This window comes from Alligator mississippiensis, chromosome 16, assembly GCF_030867095.1.
Source record: "Alligator mississippiensis isolate rAllMis1 chromosome 16, rAllMis1, whole genome shotgun sequence".
NCBI classification, from domain to species: Eukaryota; Metazoa; Chordata; order Crocodylia; family Alligatoridae; genus Alligator; species Alligator mississippiensis.
The window spans coordinates 6728120-6750311 of record NC_081839.1 but is presented as its reverse complement, the minus strand read 5'-3'; the positions used below and the strand labels follow the sequence as shown (position 1 = coordinate 6750311).

The 22192-nt window shown below is 49.7% G+C and overlaps 1 protein-coding gene across 1 annotated transcript in view; it reads right to left on the bottom strand.

The window, feature by feature from the left end:
- LOC102569169 (uncharacterized) overlaps positions 1-22192 on the bottom strand; it is a 233301-nt gene that overhangs the window by 12109 nt on the left and 199000 nt on the right. The gene's annotated exons all lie outside the window — the stretch shown is intronic.

Below are 22192 nucleotides of genomic sequence, written 5' to 3'. Positions count from 1 at the left end.
CCGATCCGGGTGTCTCCTGCTGCCAATAAACCTGTCTGTATCTCAAGGGAACAGAAGGCTATACTGGAAGCAAATTCTTCCCCCCACAGTCATAGGCTAGGGACAGATATTCAAAAAGCCTGAGCCTGAATTGATTCAATCTTTGCAGGTTAGTCTAACTTGGCTGGGCTTAATCATTTTGTAACCATACAGATATCTCCTCTGGACCAAAAAAATGCAGGCACATGCCTGCAGTGGCTCAGGCTAGAAGGTTGGGGGCACTAGAGCAGCCCCCCCTTCTCTACTACAGTGCTGAGCTGAGGGGGGGTGGGGAGCATGGCTAGGCCCTGGCAGGAGGCTCTGATTAGGGAGGGGTCCCCCCCTGCCCCAGGCTGATCAGTGAGGGAGCCAGGAGGGGTTCACACCGCATTTACCACCCCATCACCAAAACAAAAGGATCTCTCGTTAGTTCTAGCTCTTCTTAAACAACTTGCTCCAAGGAAGGACGGACATTACCAACTACCTGTTGATTAGCTCCAAAGAGCCCCCCTAAGCCTGTCCTGTCTCCCTTGACCGGGCTCCCACAGCATGGACTGTAGCCAGCATGTGGTCTGCTAGCTAATGTTGAGATGTGTCAGTGTAAGGCAGAGGGGATGGGAGATCCTTGCTTAGCAGGGAGTGGTGAGGGGAGGTAGGGAGCAGGGGGAAGCCAGGCAGATGCCTGCAGTCTCTGCCGAGCTCCAGCCAGGGAGCAGAGGGGAGGGGCCAGCTCTGCTGTGGAGCAGAGAGCCCTGCCCAGCTCAGAGAGCATGCCAGGATGCTGGGGGAGTCCAATTTAATTTAAACCAATAGGGGTCTGGGACAGACATTGCATAAAGTGGTTTGACCCAAATCAGTTAAGTCTGATAGTACATTCAACCAGGTTTATCTCAAACCGGTTTCAACCATTTTCAAACCAGTTTATGTGCACCGAACAACTGTTCTGTTACAGGTTTAAACCCGTTTCTGATCACTTAAAGCACTTTATATGTAATGTCTGTCCCTACCCATAGTGCTGCCCAGTCTGGAAGCTATAGGACAAAATGGCAGCAGCCTAGAGAGACAGTTTGCAGTCGGAGGTGACCCATGGAAACACAGACTTAGACCACAGATGGCTCACTTACCCCAGGGAGCCTGTCTCCACTGGCTCCACTCTGGAGAGGGCAAGGAAGGTGCAAGCATGGGATGCTGGTTGTTTCAACAGGAGCATTAAAGCTTGTTTTCTGGTTCTAGATGTCACCTCATACACTGCTGCGTAGTTTCTTTTAAAAGCAAAATCTTGTGATGTTAAAGGAAAAGCTTTTGCCATTAGCAATGTTTCGGGTTAATGTAGCAGCGCTTTCCGGGTCACCAGAGCAGGGCCCGGCGCCACCTCCATTACCGTGCTCAGGGCTTTTGTGCTCTTCCTAGGAATCTGCTGAGGGCCAGAGTCTGGGGAGTTGGCCCCTGTCCAGAGCACATCCGAAATACGCCCTGTATCCACGTGGCTTGAGCCAGTGTGGGGTTAGCCAAGGAGTTTCAGATAAGGGGTTTCCAATGCTGGAGAGGAGCGACGTGCCGGCGCCTAGTGACTGGGCTTTTGAATGGGCAATTAGGAACCCTGGATTGCATTTCTAACTCAGCATAGACCTCACATGTGCCTGTGGGTAAGTCACTTCCCTGTTCCCTGCCTCAGTTTCCTCTTCAGCCTTATGTGTCACGACTATCCCTGTGCCTCTCACAAAGGGTCACCACAGTCCCCAGGGCAGGGGCTGGTGGGTGCCTTACATGTACTATTCCAAAGTAAGCAATAATAAAGATAGCACCGTACCCCACCACCTTGCACGAGGACAAAGGAGTCCTGTGGACGCCAGAGCGTGCTGTTATGGAGTATGCAAATGGGGAACCCATTTCAGAGGAAAAATCTCCAGATCATCTAAGCATCAGCTCTGCTGTAAGTCTTGCCCCATAACCACCACTGAGTGCATTAAAAGGCACAGGGTGACAGGGGAGTGATTTCGGGTGAGTCTGTGCAGTTAGAAAGGAAACCAGAACCAGGCCTATAACACACAATTAGCCTTTGCTTTGGAGAGTCCAGTCACTGCCAGACCAGAGCCCAGGGTCTGAAGTGCTCACATGCTACTATGGAAGGACAGATGCAATGGGGACGGGGGCGAGGGCCCGTCACCCATGAATGCCCCTGTGGCGCTATGCAGCGCCGTGCTGAACACCCCATGCAGCACGGTCACGGCACTCAGGGACCTACTCTAACTCCCCCCGTCCCAGTGCAATGTCTGGATCCACCCGTTACTAAGGGCATCGCCATTGCATAGTCCACAAAAGCATCTTCCCATCAGACCACTCCTCTGCATTCCCCATGTTACAGTACTTCTCTCCCTCTTTTTCTTTGCTGCTGTAGGTTTCCAAGAGAGGTGCTGGGGCTAATTCTCCACTTGTTTTGGCTGGTGACACAGCAGTGAAAGCCTTAGTCCTTGGTCATTTGAAGTGAAAGCCAGAGCCTGGGCATTAGGACTGGGATCTGCCTCTCTCCCACCATGTGGCCTCGATCAAGTCACGAGAACTGGTTTTTTGTGTCTACAGACACCGGATAATATTTCCCTGCTTCGCAGGTGGGTTGGGGAGCTTAATTCATTCTTGTTCCTAAGACATTATGAGCTCCTTGAATGAAGGTCCTGAGCGAAGGACAAAGTATTACGCTTCTGATGATTATAGCAGGGCTTGGTACAAGGCTCAGCTCTTTCCCTGGGCTCGCCAGAGAGGGGATTATCAGTCTTGAGGGAATCGCAGAAAAAAGGGCTCATTTGAAATGGGAGCCAGGGGAATCCTCCCCTGACAGGCACAATGCATGTGTTAGAAAGCACGGGAACAGTCCCTGGCAGCAGAGCAGAGCAGAGCAAAGACTTTTTCACAGCTAAAATCTCCCTCTGTGTGTCTCGCCAGCCTGTCACATTACTGTCAGCATAGAAGTATGTGCAAAGGAAGCCTGTCACCCAAACCTAGAATGTGCCTCAATGATATATAGGAGCACACTCTCTTTTATCTTCTGCAAAAACCCAATCCTTTTGAAACAAAGGCAACAAGCTTCCTGGATGCAACAGTGATGGATACTACCGAAATGCCTAGATTAATAATAATAACAATAGGAATAATGAATGATTATTCATCGTGATCATAATATATCTTCCAAACCCTGTTTCCATCTGACTCATGTTTTGTCCTAATGGGTATAGACTGCAGAAAATCTCATAGCTAATTACCCGTATCCAGCTTCATATGCTTTGATCTTGGTGATTTTCCATCCATCCGTGGGCACAGCAAGGCATAGTTTGAGAAGTAAATGTGTAAGACCTGCAGTGCAATTTGCATGCAAGAGGCTGGGTTTTCCAACGCTCGGCAGCACTCAGCTGGGTGACACTTCTTCTCAGGTTGTCACAGCAGCTCAGCACCCCTGGTGCTGGGGTGTCTTGACCATCTAACTGCTGGTATAGGTGCCTTGCTGGGAGTTGGGCTCTGGAAAAACTGTCTGGGGGAGGTTAGGGAGGTTAGGGATTTGAAAATTCAGATTGCAGAGCTGTGTGTCGAAGGCTGGCGCAGCTCTTGATCTTGATGTTTCCTGCTAAAGCCAAGAAAGGAGTCAAAATAGAATCAGGGGCTTCAGGACCGGTCTCCCAGACACTGCAAAGTCCAGAAGTTTAATACGAAAAGGGATCTGTGTAATCAGTTCCTGCCATCTCCCACAGCATCCATCCAGGCTGATACTGTTAGGGGAGATATTTATTGCTTAGAGAATGCCAGACAAGCACATCTGTATACACTGATTAATGCATTAATACTGTGTAACAGGCCTCTGCGAAGTGGCTAGTATTCGCTTTGGATTCGACCAACTCGGGGGACAGCGATTTGATTCGGTGATTCGAATCACTGTTCCGAATTGATTTGTCTGAATCTGATTCGCAGGTTTGGCTGCTGCAGCTTCCTCCAGCTTCGGAGAGCTTCGAATCCATTCAGACCTCTTTATTGGTTCAATTTGGATTTGGAGATTCGGCCACCGACTCAGGCCAAATTTCCTCCGAATCGAATCACCACCTAAAGCTTCGCACAGCCCTACTGTGTAAGCATTAATTTATGTCGCCTATTACTGTGGTCACCTTATAGCTTGAAAAGTTTAAATGGGCTTCCCCTTGCAGCACCTCCATGAAAGAGGAAAGGGCTAAAAGCCTCACTTTACAGGGAAACCAAGGCACAGGAGGGTAAAGTAACTTGCCCAGGTTCATTCAGGAATTCGCAACATAGCCAGGATGTGAACCCAGGTTTCCCAATACTAAGGTCAGTGCTCTAGTCACTGGGGTCTCCTTCCTCTCAAATGAGAGAGGAAAAGACTTTCCATGTCCTGAGCAGGGTGGGGCTTCCCTGGACAGCTTGCAACCTTTTCCTTTATTTATTGCTAGTGATGCAAGAGGTTAGGAAGCTGCTGACCTCTGGGATAACTCCCCCAGGGGTGTGCAGAATCCCCTAGCACAGGGGTAGGCAATGTTATTTGGCCGGAGTGCCAAAAAACCCGTGATGTCTACCTTGGAAGGTGCTGGAGTGCTGACATGCCCAGAGCAGCTGTTTGCAGCCTCCCGGCTGCAGTCGGCCCATGGAGCAGCTTGCAGCCTTCCTGCCGCCTGCTGGGAGCAGCCTGAGCTCCGTGGCTGGCAGCAGCTGCTTAGAGCTTGGGCTGGTGGTGGTGTGCCGAGCAAAGTGGCCTTGCATGCCATGCTTGACACGCATGCCGGGGGTTGCTGACCCCTGCCCTAGCACTTCCAGTCTTTTTGTCACGTGTACAAGCGCCCTCGGTAGGTCATTCTAGTTCAAACAGAATGACTGGAAGAAGTTCAAGGCATGAGGTCAGACCCTTTTAGCCTTCAAAAGCAAGACTCCTCCTGTTGTGCCATGGGAAAAAAATCAGTGATGTGATAACTTAAGGCTTTCTTTTGCTCTCCCACCAGGATGAATCAAAAGTATTTCTGGTGATGATGCAGAACATCGGGTTATTATGAGAATCTAGGAGCTGAAAGTTGCCGGTAGCCAGCTGCAGGGTTTTTGAAAGCCCAGAGCTGCCTGATTTACATCGATTCAAACTGGCTGCTGAGGAAAGACAAAGAAAATATTAAAGAGCTTTAAGCTATTTAAATAAATCCCTTTCCCCTTGCAATTAGTTCAGTCTCACTTCCAGGCCTGTTATAATGCTATCTAGTTCCCAGTTTTTCTAGTGAAAATATAAGCAAAGGCAGAAAACCCCCTTTTCATTTAAAACAGTCAAATGACACAAATGTTGAGGCTTTCATCTTACACCCAGAAGAAGCAGAAGTGCACATGAGAAAACTCTCCAGGGCTATGTCTGTTCTAGGTCCCCCTTAAAGCAGCCTCGCTGGTGGGACACGTCTTTCAGGGACAGAAGTTTATGGTCATCAAGGGGACTGTTCCTGCCCCCATGCCAAGAGTCTCTGAGATGACATTGGGTGCCCAGCTCAACACCCTCAGCCTCCACAAAGGCTCGCAGCACTCGGCCTCTGAAATCCAGGCTCTTTAAGATATGTCAAACTGGGCCCCCAGCATCATTGGTAAGGTCAGAGAGTCTGGACGTGGGTTGGGGTAACTCCACCGTGTTATAAGTGTGGCACGAGGGGCTGTGATGGGGTGTACGGCCCAGCTGCACAGGCTGGGATGCGGGGAGGAGGTCTGCTTGGAGATGTGACTGAATTGGATAAGAATGAAAGTGCAAAGGGTGGGCTCACGTGTGCCTCCCCTCTCCCCTTTCAGCAACGGCCCCTTCTTTAAAGCCCAGGGAAATCGTATCTGGGAGCCCGAGGGGCAATGGAAGGGGCTGCTAACCTAACAGCCTTTTCTTCCTGCTGCCTCTCAATGTTTCCATGGAGAGCTTTGCCATACGGAGATCAATCCAGACCCTCTGTCTTTGCCAGCTCCTGAGCCTGCCGGGTGAGATTAGCCCCTGGGGTCCCTTCAGTTGCACAACCCCTCTTCCAGCTCGGTGGTGGTGGAAAGGTCACATTATGCCTATGAGACAAGCTGGAAAGTGCAGACATTGTAAGCAGGTATTGTTTGGGAGGCAACGCAGTCGGAGCTCTCATTGCTTCCCCAGTCTCTCCCGATGCAGCTCTCCTCTCCAGATTTGGCCTGGAAGATAAAAGCCTCCCCCCACCTACTCTCCATTTTGCTCTTCCTGCTGAGGACTTCAGCATCAGTCATACAGAGCTCTTGGGGGGTCACGGGACTTGTTCGGTCGAGCTCGGTAAAACTTTGCTATGATAAATGAATGAGGATCCAACGCCGTGTCGTGTACAAATGCCCATAAATACAAATATCTGGGTGGGGGGGGGGGTCGCTGTTTGGTTTGTTAATGTTTCCCCCTCTATCCTTGCCCACACCACATAGTGGGTGCAGGAGCAGCTGATGTGGCTGTATGGGGGTGGACAGCAGAAAGCTTGTTTCTCATGCCAGCCTGATATGGCTTAGCCAAGGCTACACCCCAAGTCCATGCCTTTGGTCACAGGGGACAAGTTAGGGACATGCAGACACATACAGTGGCGCTGACTGCATGCACGTAGCAAAATCCTGTGTTGTCTCTCTTCAACCAGGTTTCTTCAGCCCACATAAATAAGTTTGAGCTTCCTGATCCCTGAGCAAAGATCTCAGGGCAGGGTTTATCTCTGTGTTCAACAGCGATGCTGGGCCCATCGAACACATCCTCTCCCATCCTTGCAAAGCCATCGTGCACCAGCCACTGAGCTACTCAAGGCAGGCATGCAAGGTCCGAAACAAAGAAGAAGTCAACTTGTGCTGGATTGGCTCTTCCCCCAGAAGAGCAACAGATCCTCAGCGGACATCATCAGCTTTCCTAGGCCCCTCTGCTAGTTTCCACTAGCACTGCAAGTGGAAGCATCCACGTTACTGAGGTCTGAAATCATTAAAACCCACCTAGAAGCAGGAATCATCAGCTCTGGTGGGATCGCGGAGGTTAGGATGGCATGGGTGAGGTGTGGGAATGCAGGGGGCTTTGCAGAGCAGGCCCAACGCAGAAAGCCAGGAATAACATTCCTTCAGAGCGGCGCCTGCCCTCCCCTCGCCAGAGAGAGCAGTCATCTCTGCAAGCTATTATGTAACCTGTTGTGTACTTGGTACCTGCTATTGAATCCAGACCCTTATTATTATAGCATTAATGTTTCACAGTGCTTTCTAGGGCACTGGGGCAGGGCCAGCCTCCGCCTTTCTGCAGTGCCACAATTGGGCGTTATTGTTGTTCATGTAACAAGATCCTGGCTCCATTCTTCCTGACTCTCTTGATAGACTTTTCCAGCTGTCGACAATACAGGGTCTCCGTGTGCCCCTCACAGGATGTCTTGTTACAAGATGTTTCTGGCTGAGAGCTTGGCTTCCTTGGCCTCTGCATTATTCAGCCTCACTTGACTCTACTAATGAGGTGCTTGAGTATGGAGCACCCTCCGGCTGCTGCGCCTTGGGAGCTTGCGATCAGCGCTGACAAGGCTTTGGGAGGGGAAGATTAGGATCCACCACAATGTCTGGTGGATGTGACCTGGATTGAAGCAGAGAACCCTTTGGGCTTGAGGACGCTACTGTTCAGGGGTCCCTTGTCCCTGCAGAGGTCATCTCAGTGGGTCACCACCACACCACCTCTTTCCTTATAGCTAGCGCTCAGGCTGGTCCCAAAATTTACAGCAAGGGTGGAGTGGACATGTGTGCGTTAGGCTATCAGCATGGAAAAAAATTAAAAAACCCAACACAGTGGGTGCGTCTACACGAGACACTTACTGCGCATTAGTGTGCAGTAGCACATCACAGCACAAACCATGCTAACAGCCTACTGCGCAGTGTTATTAGGCTAATGCACAGTAAATCTCACTAAATAACCATGTGCTGGCACTACTGTGCAGTAACTCTAGGTACCGTGCATTTTGCTGGTATTTTATTAAGCAAGTACTAAGCAAATTGTGCAGTATCTAATGCGCATTAATAAACGTGTAGACGTGCCCTGTTTGATCTGGTCCAACCCTTGAGCTTCTCAAAGCAGGATCCCTGCAATATAACGGCACTTGGCTATTGCTCAGCCCCTTTTGTCAGGAGCTTTCAAACTCCTTTGCCAAAAGAGGGAAACCGGAGGCAAAGAGAAGTGAGGTGACTTGCCCAGGATCACAAAGCGAGGCATCTCCCAGCACAGAAGTGAATCCAGGTTGCCTGACTCCCATCCACTGTAGGTCGCTCATAAATATTTCACGGTATTCCTCAGTTACCTCCGTGCCAACTCCCATCGCGCCTGGGAGCGTTTTCAGCTGTTCCTGTTGAATGCTGTGGGTGGATCGTGAAGTCTGCAGGCTTCATTGGTCCCCTGATGCTTTCTACGATAATAATTTGAGGTGGATTCGATTTAATCTCCTTCTCTGCCGGCAGAATGTTTATGAGCCGATAGAAACTGCCTCATTTATTTGTTGTTCACATTTATTCAATTAAGGCTTTTTCCCTATTCTGGGGAGTGCTGGTAAATATTTGGACGTCCAGCTGTGACCCTCGGCTGCAATTGGTTTAGAGCAGTCACATAATATCTCCTGCCTGGCTGAGCCACGTGAGCCTTGGCAGGTCACGTGGTAGCAGGTGCTGTTGTGCACAGCTGCAATCTCCTAGAGAAAAAGCATCTACCTCCCCCCTCCTCCTCCGGTGAGCAGAGGCACCAGTTGGCAGCTGCGTCCCACAAAGGGCACATGCACGTGTACGCAGCATCTATCCTTCTGGCATTTAATTCAAAGGGAACCTAGATGCCAAACCTGGAGAATTTGCCCAGCTCAGCTGTAAAGGAAGAGTTTCAGGTGCATGCCATCCCCTCGTGGCTCGGGCTCTAGGGTGCTCTTACACAGGGCCTGACTGCTCTTCAGGAGGGAAGAGGAAGCTGACATTTCATTGCTTTTCAAGCAGTTCCTCTTCTTGAACTTTATTTGAATATGTCTGGAGATGCGGGGTAGAGGACACAGGTGGGAGGCCTGTGCTGGAGCCCTGCTGCTGTGAAACAGCCGGCGTGCAGGGGACCACCATGCTGCGAATGTGCATCTGAGCGCTATTGTGCAAGCCAGAGCTGATGAAAAGGTGATGCCACTTCTGTTCAATAAGGAAACAGGCTGAGCTGAGCTCAGGCCACAGCAATAGCTGGGTTGGGATGTTCTGCAAGCCGGAGCTGTATGGACCTGCAGCAAATAGTGCCTGCAACCAGGCAGGGGTATGGACAGGCCCAGACCCCAGGGCTGTTTTGAATCTGAACTGGCTGGCAGGGTCAGGACCCACACGGGGTGAGGAGACCAATACGATCCACCTGGAAACTAAGCTCCGTCTGAAGTCAGCTGTGGCTGCAGGCTGCAGACTACCGCTGTGGTTGTGCGTGGGCTCCTGCTCTGTAGCAATGCCATTCAGGTGACGTTGTATTGGGCTGGCTCTGCCCGTTGCTTGCTGGGTGATCCTCTCCATGCACCTAGGTCAGTGCGGCGGGCAGAAAGCTTGTGTGTGAATATGAGCACTGTGTCCCAGGACCCTTCTTCAGGTCCCCTGATGGGGAGGGAAAAGCAGGGCTTCTCTCTGAAGGGGATTTCTATGGAGGCTGTGGGAAACAGATAGCTGATGTGGTTCTCTCTGGCTCTCCGCCTCCAGGCTTGTCCTTCCAATAATCTTCACCCACCGTCTGTCCAAGTCCTGACCTAGAAAACGGCATGCTGAATATAACACTAGGTATACCTCTTTCAATGTGTCAGAAAACAATGTCTGACCACAACATCCTTCTGTCAGAGCAAATCCTCCTTCAAAGATATTGTTTTCGACCACGATCTCCATTCCCCCGAGTGCTTTCTGCCAGGGGCTGATTCTGATCCAGTTTACACCAGTGTATCGTCATTGGAGCCACTCTTGATTTCAGCCAGTGTGAGAGCGTCCCTGGAGCTTTGATCCCTAGTGCTGGGTGCATGCAGGCGAGGCCCCCCCCGTCCTTCTCCCACGCTCACCGAGCCGACAAACCAGAGCATCTTCAGCTCTCTTCCTAGCAGAACAGCTGCTACTGGCTGGAGTCAGAGCTGGTTTGAACAGTAATGAATCTGCTCCCATTGCCAAGGGCTGGAGTCTGCCCAGCTGGGGCTGTTGGCTTAATTAAAGGAAATGCACTGAGGCCGTTTGACAAGTGTAGCCCTGATTTAGGGTACGTGTGACACACAGGACAAAGTTGGGGAGCTGCAATTTTGTATTGGTGTGTCTTAATTGGCCAGACAGGTTTATCAAAATGATCAAGATGGTCAGACCCAAGCACCTAAGTCTGCTTAACCCACCTGCCTCTCTGAATTAGTTAGTCTGTAAGGTGCCACCCTTCCCTGACTTAAGGACCCTTGGTCTTGACTCTAGAGCAGGGGCGGGCAATTATTTTGGGCAGAGGGCAGCTTACTGAGTTTTGGCAAGCCATCAAGGGCCGCATGACAGGCAGCCAGAGGCAGATAATTATTCATTTTCTAATTTTTTAGGGGCCCCGCGGGCCGGATAGAATGGGCTGGCAGGCCACATCCGGCCCACGGGCCTTATTTTGCCCACCCCTGCTCTAGAGATATCATACCTCTGTTAGGAGCTGGTTTCCTGTTTGCTTTGCCCAGGAGCTTCCTTGTTCTCCATGCAATCAGGCAGGACACTCAAACAGGTAAATCGAGGTGCACAGGAGATTTAATGAAAAACTGTGCATATCTCCTTTGATCTCCACAGATGCATATGGGGATAGATACAATTCTCTGTCTGCTTAATGAATCACTTTAAGTCTGGGATGTCTAGCTTGTGTTCTGAAGAAGTCTCTTTCCTTAACCTATATAGAGTTAAATATGCCATTAAGGATGGGCAGCAGCAGAACTTCTTTTCTGGGGCTGTGCTATTCACTTGTCCCATTTTTTTGTCCTAAGTACCTTTAAAGACTGGGCTCAGTGAACCGTGGAAGGGGCTGGCTTGGCTGCTAAAACCCACGGCTTGAATCCCCTGCCTCATTCCTCACTCCCTAGCCATTTGTCATTGTCAGAAAGAATTTAGCCTGGACACATTGAGACTGATTTATTGTTCCCTTAAGAGGGAACTGGCAGCAGTGCATTAGGAGTAAGGTCCAGGGATCAATTCCTGTTTTGTGATGGGAGAGACAGTATCTGTCAGTGATTTGGTGAGAGACAGAAGGGTGGAGAGAAAGACTCACAGCTTAGGTCATAAGAAGGTGTTTGCCTACATGACTTGTCTCCTTTCCAAGTCAACATAACAGCACCAGTTCAGGGCAAGGACATGCCTTGGCAGCAGAAAGCATCCTTCCCTCCTATCACATGCAAAATAAGGAGCGGGGCTGTATAAACCTAGGTGCAGTGGGCTTTGCAAAGTAACGGACCTCTTCCAAGAGCACTGGGAGGCCCTGTTCCCTGGCTGTCCAAGAGAGGAGCAGTAGAATAGACCACGTAACCACGTGCACAGAGCTACGTGCCCTTCAAGGTCTGTGAGAGGGACATCTACATACCCGACAGCACTGCCACGGTCCAGAAACATCCAGTGCTTTGCTTTAACATGGCAAACCACGCTCCAGCAAGCCTGGCCTTTACAGTGTTGTATAGCTGCAGCTTGGTCCATTTATGCTGTTCGTGTGGAAGACCATATCCAAAACAGAGCCCTTCTTACAGACACCTCCCTGCCCAGTTTTGATCTTCACTGTCTACCTGTTGCTCTTGCAACGGTGAAGGGCGACCTTAGGATAGGATCAGTGAATCAAGGTGAGACAAAACTTGCTGCAATACAATGGCCTTGGCACTTGGGCCATGCCCTTGTGTAGGGTTGTCAACTCTTAGGTTCACAGATTCATAGATTCTAGGGTCGGCAGGGGCCCCAGTGGGCCATCTGGTCCGACCCCCTACCCTGGCAGGCAAGAAAAGGGTCACCAAACCTGGGGCCATGTAATCCCAGCCAGGCCCCTGTCCAAATCTATTCCAGGAAGTCTTATCACATGACCCAATGACATTAATGACTTTACATCGCGAAGGCAAATGCACATAACTATGGCAGGCAAGGTTCTTTGGGTAGATGTGATATCTTTAATTTGACCAACTGAGTAGTTGGAAAAAAGTTCTTGGCAAGCTCTTGGGTGCAGTCACCCTTCTTCAGGCCTAGAGAGTCTCTGCTGGTCTGCGACCTGAAGAAGGGCGACTGCACCCGAAACCTTGCCAAGAACTTTTTTTCCAACTACTTATCTGGTCTAATCAAAGATAACACATCTACACAAAGAGCCTCACCTGCCTATGCCCTTAGACCAACACGGCTACAACCAAAAACCCAATGCACATTACAACTACATTTTAAAAACCCATTGGACTACCGTCTAAATTGGATTCAACATTTAATATTTATTTTAATGAGCGCCCTATCACTTATCTCCTGGGTGACTCTCAGCAGTCTCCTGGAGATTTATAGCTAATTCCTGGAGATTGCATCCAGGGCAACCCTGAAGGGTTGGCAATGTGGGGTCCAGGTTTTTGTCCCCTTTGTGGGGAGGCAGCAAGCTCAATTCATTACCCCTTATAGTGCTTGCAGAGCCCAAAGCTCTGGCCTGGCATCATTATGGGCTGGGCTCTGGCTGTCTGTGCTTCCCCGCTGTCTAATTCTAGCATTCTGTGAAGTTTTCCTGACAAGGAAGGCCAGAAAGAAAAGGACAGTCAAGGTTTTGGGGTGTCTATAATGTCTTCTAAAGAATAAAAGGCCTCTGACAGTCCTTAAGAAAGCCCTAGACACAATGATAGCAAGGATGCAGGGCAATTGCTACCAAAAGAAGCACCACAGCAGAAGCAGCAACACAGCTGGAGTTTGCACCTGACCCTCTTGAAATTAATGGACGAGCTCCCAACGCTTTCAGCGGGTTGTGCATCCGACTCCTTTGAGAACCAGTTCTATGGCAGATGCGCCACACCACGAAGCCAGCTCCCCCCGTCCAAGGAAGAGCGCTGGATACAGATGTTGTTTCCAAAAACAACCTCAAATGCTAGCTGCAAAATAAATCTCAGCAAAAAAGGGAGGAAATTAAACTAATGAAAGTGAACTCTTCATCATCTGCTGCTATTTTTCTTGTATCCTCAAAATCAATAAATTCAAGTGGAGAAAAATACCAGCATTACTCTTTTCTTCTTCCAGTTTTGCACTTGCCCAAAAGCTTTGAATGCATAAGGAAGCAGAGGCTGATTGCTCCATGCACCTTGGTCCCTGCCATGGACCCAATTCACTGAAGCTATGATTGCAATGAAAAACACCTGGAATTTGAATCTAGCCAGGGCAGCAGAAATAATTTGGAGTGTACCAGGGATTCTGCCCTCGTCTTCTACAAGCCGAAGGGTAGAGAGCTTCTGTTCGGAGACAGGATGACATGGGGGTACAGTCAACAGCTGTGGCCTGACTCCAAAGAATCAACTGGGAAGATCTAGATCTGAGATAATGTCAGACTCTAGGACCCAGTGGGTTACTTTTCCCATTTGCGGAAGAGTATGTAGGCCTACGGGTTACAGCATCAGGGCTTAAGAAGAACAGGATATGACAATACCCCAAAACACACCGGCGCTAGTGAAAATGGTGTCAAGTGGGATTTCATTAGCTCTGAAAGACTATTCAATAAGACACCGTACCTAGGGAAAATAGAGAGAGAGAGAACTAAAGACATCAACATAAATGAACCGCTCCCTTGCATCTCTCTCTGAGCCAGGCAGAATGCACGCTCAAACACCACATGGTCCCTGTCGCTCTGACCTTGACCTGTAACTCCTCCTGGTAAAATAAAACCAGAAAACTTTATTATTGGGATAGTTGCCATCCCTCTTTGAGATCTTTAAAGAGAACTGAATATTATGAGAAGACGCATTTCACCCCTGACATGGACCTGAACATGTCTTTGGGATTGGGCTCTGGTGTGTGGGAGGGGAGCGCACAGGGTTGGCGACATCCAGACTGGGATAAGGACTTCTCTGAGTTGGGTCTGCTGTTCTAGAGGATGGAGATCAGCAGCGTTGAACACCACAGCTGTATCCTCCTACCTCGGGGCACATTTCTTATACCATCAGCTGCCAGGAAGCGTGGTTCTCTTCCTATTGACCCTCTCATTGAGTTGGGCAGAAGCAAAATGTAGCTGATGTCTAGTGCATTGGAAGGTTCCTCACTGGACGTCTTGTGTCCGTGATTTTCATAGAATCATAGAAAATTCAGGTTGGAAAGGACTTCAAGAAGTCATCTAATCCAACCCTCTGCTCAAAGCAGGACCAGCTCCAACTAGATCATCCCAGCCAAGGCTTTGTTGAGACGGGCATTAAAAACCTCCAGGGATAAAGATTCCACAACCTCTCTGAATACCCTGTTCCAGTGCTTTATTACCCTCGTGACAAAATGTTTCCTAATGTCTAACCTAAACTTCCCTTGCTGCAACTTCAGCCCACTGCTCCTTGTTCTGTCATCTGCCCCCACTGAGAACAGCCCAGCTCCATCCTCTTTTGAACCCCGCTTCAGGTAGGTGAAGGCTGCTATTAAAAATCCCCTCTCAGTCAACTTTTCTCCAGACTAAATCAGCCCAGTTCCCTCAGCCACTCCTCAGAAATCACGTCCCCCAACCCCGAACCATTTTCACTGACCTCTCCAGTTTTTCTGCATCCTTTCTGTAGTGGGGGCCCAAAACTGGACACAGGACTCCAGATGTGGCCTCACTAGTGCTGAACAGAGGAATAAAAACTTCCCTTGATCTGCTGGCAACACTCCTACTAATAACCCAGGATGCTATTAGCCTTCTTGGCAACAAGGGTGCACTGTTGGCTCATATTCAGCTTATTGTCCACTGTCCCACTCAGGTTCTTTTCTGCAGAGCTGCTGCCCAGCCAGTCACCCCCAGCCTGTCCCGGTGCATGGGATTGTTTTGTCCTAAGCGCAGGACTTTGCACTTGTCCTTATTGAACCTCATGAGATTTCTTTTGGTCCAATCTTCCAATTTCTCTAGGTCACTCTGAATGTTAGCTCTATCCTCCAGTATATCTAGTACACCACGCAGCTTGGTGCAAACTGCAGACCTGTTGAGGGTGCACCCCATCCTATTTTCCAGGTCACTGATGAGGACATAATCCAAACTGGCCCCAGGACTGACCTCTAGGGCACTTCACTTGATACCAGCTGCCAACTAGACATCGAGCCATTTATTTGAGTCCAAAGATCCAGCCAGTTTTCTGTCCACCTTACAGTCCATTCATCCAGCTCTCCTTAGCTTGCTTCATAGGTTTCATAGGCATTAGGGCTGGAAGGGACCTCGGAAGATCATCGAGTCCAGCCCCCCGCCCAAAGGGCAGGACGTCAGCTGGGGTCATAGGATCCCAGCAAGATAAGCATCCAGTTTCATCTTGAAGGTGTTCAATGAAGGCGCTTGAACCACCTCCGGCGGCAGGCTGTTCCAGACCTTGGGGGCTCGGACAGTAAAGAAATTCTTCCTTATGTCCAGCCTGAAACGATCTTGTAGTAGTTTGTGACCATTCGTCCTCGTCATCCCTTGGGGCGCTCTGGGGAACAAACGTTCCCCTAGATACTGGTGGTCACCCCTGATAAACTTGTAGGTGGCCATCAGATCACCCCTGAGCCTGCACTTTTCCAGGCTAAAGAGCCCCAGGGCTCTCAGCCTGTCGTCGTAGGGTCTGTTTCCCTGACCTCTGATCGTGCGCGTGGCTCTTCTCTGGACTCTCTCAAGCTTCTCCACATCCTTTTTGAATTGTGGAGCCCAAAACTGGACGCAGTACTCCAGCTGCGGCCTCACTAAGGCCGAGTACAGGGGGAGAATGACGTCCCGGGATTTGCTTGAGAAGCATCTATGGATGCAAGCCAGTGTTTTGGTCGCTTTACCAGCCACAGCATCGCATTGCAGGCTCATGTTCATCTTGTGGTCAATGATGACCCCCAAGTCTCTTTCTTCCATAGTGCTAACCAACATAGCACTGCTGAGCCTATAAGGATGCTGCGGGTTTTTTTCCCCAAGGTGGAGAACCTTGCATTTATCGGTGTTAAACACCATCAGATTCTCATCCGCCCACTTGCTGAGCCTGTCCAGGTCAGCCTGGATCACCCGCCTGTCTTCTGGTGTGGATGCTTTGCCCCAAAGTTTGGTGTCGTCGGCGAACTTGGCCAGTCCGCTTCTGACTCCAGTGTCCACATCATTAATGAAGATGTTGAACAGTATGGGTCCAAGGATAGAGCCCTGGGGGACCCCACTAGTTACAGGACACCACGATGAGTGACTTCCATCAATTACTACCCTCTGGGTCCAACCCCGGAGCCAATTTTCCAGCCAGTGGATCGTGGGGGACTCAAGGCGACAATTGGCCAGTTTCTCCAAGAGACGATCATGGGACACCAGATCGAAGGCTTTTTTGAAGTCAAGATATATGACATCAATCTCATCTCCCTTGTCCAGGTGATAGGTCACCTGGTCGTAGAAGGAAATGAGATTGGTCAAGCAAGACCTACCCGCAACAAACCCGTGCTGGCTATCCCTTAAGATGTTGGCGTCGGCCAGTCCATTAAGGATGGCCTCCTTAATAAACTTTCCTAAGATCTTCCCCGGGATAGAAGTCAGGCTGATGGGCCTATAGTTAGCTGGATCCACTTTCCTCCCTTTCTTGAAGATAGGCACCACGTTGGCCTTCTTCCAGTCTTTGGGCACTACACCAGAGCGCCAAGAGTTTTCAAAGATCCGCGCTAGAGGCTGGGCTATGATGCTCGCCAGCTCCTTGAGTACCCTGGGGTGAAGATTGTCAGGGCCGGCTGACTTGAAGGTATCCAGCTTCTCAAGATGTTCCTTCACAAAGTCAGCATTAATGGAGGGCAGGGGATCACCCTCACCCGGACTTCCCGGCCCTGTAGCAGGCACGGGCGTCCCATGGGGCTGCTTGCAAGACTGTTGTGGGAGGCGGTATCAAAAACCTTGATAAAGTCAAGGTATATCATGTCTAGTGCACTTCTCACATCCACAGAGCCAGTCATCTCATCATAAAGGCAATCGGGTTGATCAGGCATGACTTGCCCTTGGTGAATCCATGCTGACTGTTCCTAATGACCTTCTTCTCTCCCAAGTGCTTAGAAATGGATTCCTTAAGGACCTGCTCCATGATTTTTCCAGGGACTGAGGTGAGGCTGACAGGGCTGTAGTTCCCTGGATCCTCCTTCTTCCCTTTCTTAAAGATGGGCACTATATTTGCCCTTTTCCAGTTGTCTGGGACCACCCCCAATCATCACGAATGTTCAAAAATAGCGACCAGTGACTCTACAATCACATCAGCCAACTCCCTCAGCACCCCTGGGTGCATCCCATCCAGGTGCACTGCTGTATTGCCCTCCCAGCAGATATCAGGGTGATTGAAGTCCCCCATGAGAACCAGGGCCTGTGATCAGGAAACTTCCACCAGTTGTCTGAAGACAGCTTCATCCACCTCATCCTCCTGGTCTGGTGGACTATAGCACACAACCACCACAATGTCACCCCTGTTGCTCTCCCCTCTGACTTTAGCCCAGAGACTTTCACCAGGCCTATCTCCAGTTTCATACTGGAGCTCTGGGCAGTCATATGGCTCTTTTACATATAAGCACAACTCCTCCTCCTCTGCTCCCCTGTCTGTCCTTCCTGAACAGTTTAGAAACATTTTATTTTATAGAAGATTGCTGGGAGATTAGCACTGTGGGACTACGACGAGTTACTAGCCTGGCTTGATTTCTCGAACCTTTAAAGCAAGGAATTGTTTTCTGCACTACTAAACGGTTGCATGCGTTCATGACCATATATGCATTGGGTGTACATGTGCATACCTGCTAGTGATAGGGATGGTTAATGTGATTCATTCAAAGCAAATAAAAACCCTCCAAAGCTTTGACCAGTTCAGTGGTATTTGCAGAGCATGCGAATAAACAGTTCAGCTTTTTTTTCTGCCCCTCCCTTCATTATATTTTATTTCTATGCACCCAGTTAGTCCCCACAATGCCACCCTGCCCTCCCTTTTAAAACAGCTAACCACCTCTCTTCTATGCACCCTTACACTTCCAGTTTACAGCTGGGCAGGGCACTGGAGATACTGGTTGAAATGCTGAGAAAGAGGTTGCTCTAGTATGCTAAACACATGATTGTACTTTTTCAATCTAGCAGTTTCTGGGTTAAAGAGTTTTGGCGTGTTGTGTACGTAAGCCGGCCCGGAGTCTACGTGAGCCTTTGTTTGCCTACTGCAGGGGTTTTCAACCTTTTTAAATAAGTGTATCCCCAGGGGGCTGGATGTGGAGTGGAGAGGGGAGGAGGGGTAGGGGGTGGTGCTCAGTCGAACGTAGGGTGGTGGTGTGGGGTGGTGGATGGTGGTGGTGGTGGCAGCTGCTGCATACAAGCTTCCCCACCCACCTGTGTCCAGCCCGCTGCGTGGTGCCTATGTAGCCTGCAGAAGGGTGCTGCTGCCCCCGCCCCAGCCCTGCTCTTGGGAGGCGGCAGCACAGGGTGGTGGACGGTGGCACTCTGTCCATATGTACCCCCTAGAGCCTTCCCTAGTACCCCCGGCAGTACGCATACCCCCGGTTGACAACCCCTGGCCTAGAGACACCTAGGATCAAAGAGGCATCCTCACGGATGCTGCAACCTGCTTGCCTACCTGGGTTAGTCTAGTGTTATCTCCTGCTCTGTGTTGAAGAGATGCCAGAAACTTTGGCCAAGAAGGGCACGCACAGATGTTATCACAGCGGTACCTGGAGCTTCAGCCAAGACCAGGGCCCAGTGCACTAGGCCCTGCACAAAGACATCACAGGCGATGGGTGGAACAGATCTGCGAATGGAATCCCCATCACCAGGGTCACGGTTCAGTGCCTGCACCATAAGACCATATTTCTTCCAATCAACTTTGATGATGATCAGGTTCCACACATGGAAGTTACCAAAGAAAGGAAGAAGTTGAAGGAATGGGCATCCTTAGGAGATTCTAGCTGCTTCTAGGATGAAGAATCTCAGATAAAGCCAGTTAGGCCTGGGGGAACCAGAGAGGCTCAAGTTTCTGGTAAGCACATGCGTGCCTCCTGGATAGAACATGCCTCTGACATTTTGGACCTACACTCAAGCTCTGAACCCTTTCTGATCCACCCATCTCTAGATCTGCACTAAGGTTAGGTGCAGACGTTCAAAAAGCCTGAGGCAGAATCGATCTAAGTTATGCCGTTTTGTGTAAGCAGCATAGTTTAGATGTGCAATGTCTGTACCTAGCCCTAGCGCAGATCTAGAGATGGTTGGATCAGAAAGGGTTCAGAGCTTGAGTGCAGGTCCAAATTGTCAGAGGCATGTTCTATCCAGGAGGCATGTGTGTGGTTGTTCATGTGCTGATCTGCTGTCCTTTTTTCCTCCAAACTCCTGGCCCGCTAACCTCATGTGGATTCAGTGTTTCTCATATGTTCGTGTTACTGCAGCCAATAGAGTTGAGTAACACACATGGCCTTTATAAGGTTATTAATTAGAACCCTAAATGGATAAGGAAATTAATAAACCAGGCCCCAGTCTCTCCTGCCCTATCTGAGGTCCCTTCCTCAACTGGACAGCGGCATGTGAAATTGTGGGTCGGCGACTTGAACACTGATTCTCTTTTTCCCCTAGAAAGCCTGGGGTCCTGTTGTTTTTAAAAAGGCATCATGTTACCTTCTGCATCTGTTTCAGGCTACTTGAGAAAAGGAAAAAACAAATCAGGACTCGTTACATTTCTGTAAATTGTTATCAGGGCTGGGAGTATCGAGAGTCTGAATTTAATTTAGGAAGGGGGAAATTTTCATTAGGGAAAGACAGAAACCTTGCCAGTGCAATTCTGTCCTTTAACAAAACAATTATTTGTGCAAGCTCATTGGAAAGGCTGAGTAGGAGTAGACAATACGCCACAAATTGATCCGTGTAGTTTCTTAACTCAGGCTCTCAAGCCTGCTTCATCATGGGTGCGTCTACACGTGCCCCTGACTGCACAGTTGGTACTGCACAGTCCCAGTGGGGCATGGGTTGTTTTTGGCCCTACTGCACAGTAGCAACGAATTACTGTATTTTTCTAAAAAAAGATTATGACTTTTTCAATTCTTGTGACCCCTGTTTCTTCTGGCTGAAGTTATTCACCATTGAGTGCACATTTGCAAATAGTTTCTGTCAACCCCAACTGGCCTTTTTTGCCAGATAAGCTATTTATACAAAAAATGTCACCTCGGCATATAGTCAAGAAAACAACTTTAGGGCAGAAGATGCTACATGGACATGTAGGCCTTGGAACCAGCCACAATAGGGTTTTGTTGCAAGCTCCAGCCTGGTTCAGCAGGGCTTCACTGGGCTCTCACAGGCCTGGTTTTATGTCTAGACAAGAAGGCCACGTCCAGATGTGCGTGGACGTTTGGTTCCCTGGGGACAACTAGCGGCGATGCACCTTGTATTGCCGCTAGTTGTCCCTGGGGACTGCCTGTGCCACGTGTGCTCTGGCACACGGCAGGTTGTCCCGAGTGGGTCGGAAGCCCCAGCAGCCTTACCTGGGGTCTTGCAGCAGCAATGATCCTGCTGTGAGTTGCCTGGCTGGCAGTGAAGTGTGGATCCAGCCAGCCCGGTTCCAGCTTTGGTTGGTGCATGCTGCTGCCACGTGCACCACTCCTTCCCCCACCCCCCATGGGTTTTTTTGACCCCTGGAGGGGTCAAAACCCCCCTCCATGCTGCTCCCTGGCAATGCAGAGAACTGAACGTGTAATATGTGGTGCCACAGACGTGTCTGCGGTGCCACATACCGCACAGCCACGCTTGGTGGGTATGGTTGAAGAAGCATTGAAACCAGGGAGTTAAGAGTGGCAAGCTCAGAGAAGACTTGGTTGTATACTGCTTCAAGAGACTCCAGACGGAGGTGCGAATTGTGCTGTCTCCACCTCCTCAGCTCTCCGCCGCTGATTCATGCCTGGAGCTCCCAGCTCTGCTCCGCTGTGATGTGGTGTGGCAAGTTCTCCCTTCTCCCTGCAGTCCAGGGCTGTCTCGACAGCACTTCTCAGTGAAATCTTTTTGCATGAGAATACCTGCAGCAAGAATTGTGGATTGTTCCAACCAACGCTGGCAGGGAGCGACGGGGGAAGGAGAGGGACGTGACTCCATAACTTCCAGGCCAAAAATGCAGCCCGGAAGGTCACATTTGCACTAAGAATAATTGCAAGCAGGTAGCAAGATAGAGAGCCTGAGCACAGGGTTAGTGAGGGGAAACAGATGCAAAAATCGAACAGGCTGTGCCAGTTGCTCCAAAATATGGCATTACCCAAGGAGCAAGGAATGGTTTATTCTTATTTATTAAATGATTATAATACCTGGTGCCTTTCATGCAAAGACCTTAGACCATTTAGCCAATACATTAATTAATTGCATTAATTTCTGTTTCTACATGGATTCTATTGCAATACGAGGTGCTCTCCACATCTCCGAGGTAGGTTAGCACTGTTGTCTACATTTTCCTGAGAGGCAAACTGAGGCACAAAGAGGAAACATGGATTTGCCAATGGTCAGGCAGATATCGGAACAGTGGTCTGCCTGGATATGTGCTCTCACCGCTGAACAACACCACCTGCCATGTGGTGGCATTTACTAGCTGCCCTAACCAAACTAGGTTAGGGCAGTAAAGTTCTGCTCCTGACCAGCTCTGGCCGCAGAGCACCTGAGCCCGGATCAGGTCTCACTAGAACAATGGGAAATTTCTGAAGCACATTTTCCTCCTGGGGGATCTCACTTCACTTCAGGTTCAGACACAGAGGGACACCGAAACCAGGAAGTTAATTAAGAGATAATGCCTGTGAGAAAATAGAGCTGGTTGTACACTGCTTGACAAGCTTCCAGGCAGAGGGGAGATGTTTATTTTCTCTGTACTTCAACAGCTCGCCATCACCGCCCAGATCTCATCTAGAATACCATCATTTCTTCTGCTCCTTAGTGTCTTTGCTTTTCTCTTCCCCCTGCCCTTTTAGCGCTGCAATTTTGGGGAGACCATTTTTTAGGTAGACTAAAGAGCATGCTTGTACTGTGCCATTGTACTGTATCTTTAAAGTGGGAAGC